Source organism: Thamnophis sirtalis, unplaced genomic scaffold (genome assembly GCF_051295495.1).
Source record: "Thamnophis sirtalis isolate CommonGarterSnake01/CBP01778 unplaced genomic scaffold, rThaSir2_p1.2 scaffold_5, whole genome shotgun sequence".
Taxonomy (NCBI): domain Eukaryota; kingdom Metazoa; phylum Chordata; class Lepidosauria; order Squamata; family Natricidae; genus Thamnophis; species Thamnophis sirtalis.
The window spans coordinates 14,833,637-14,834,696 of record NW_028261385.1 but is presented as its reverse complement, the minus strand read 5'-3'; positions in this window follow the sequence as shown (position 1 = coordinate 14,834,696).

Here is a 1,060-nt window from a genome sequence, read left to right as displayed (position 1 = left end):
TCGCAGGTGGCATGCAAGCCATCGCTCCAATTCAGCTCCACCGTGCCTGTGTGCCCATCCACTCTCCCGCCTCTTGCCAGCCACTTGGTTTTCAGGTCTCTGCCATGCATGTCTGTGTGTGGGGGTGTCACATATGCATGCATGGGGGTTGCAGGCACATGCATTGGGGTTGCACGTGCAGGGGGCGAGGGAGCATGGGGAGTCATGTGCACATGCACAATGGGTGGGGGAATGCAGGGGGTCACCTGGAAATGCACAGGGGCAGGGGGTCACAGGGGGTCACACACACACATTGCTTTGCACTTTCGGCACGCAACAACAAAAAGGTTAGCCATTACTAATGCTCCAGGGCATCAAGAAGAATGCCTGGCATTGGAATGAATTTACCATCAAAGTACTTTGCTAGCTGAAATATGGGCCAATAGCTCTATGCAAATGTTAAGTACTTTACCTCTTATGGAAATCTCTGAGACTAGCAGCTCCTTTTTTTTTTTAATCTTGTAGCCCATTTGCAACATAATTAAGCAGCTTTCTGTCATTTTTACAGGCAAATTTTCAAAAGGAAAGACAGGGTAGAAAGCTCCTTAATAGCCCAAAGTTCTGTCGTTGCTTTACTCTTGGATGACACAAATCTGGCAAAAAACATAATTAAGCTGTATCAATTCTGGGTTGTGCAACGTTTGGGGCTCCTCCAATGGGAGGGGAAATGATGCTTTCAGGCAGTGGTTGCAGCTTTATTTGGCTGTTCGGGCTTTGTCTTTTTTTAAAAATGACATTTTCAGCATTCTACAGGCAGTGTGGGGAGCCAATATGTAATTTCTTGTCAATGTTGAAAATAAGGTGATAATTGGGCATTTATGACTAATTTGTAGGATTTCGGGGAAACTCAAAAGGCAAAAAGTCAAGCTCAAACAATAAGAACTGTTGTTTTTCAAATAAGTGATTGAAAAGGCACATGTGGCAGTCTGCTATCTTCCTCCCAGCTGTCTCTTCACCCAACATTCAAGTAAGGGGGAAAAACACAATACAATACTGTCAATCAGTTCGCACCTTCTCCCCA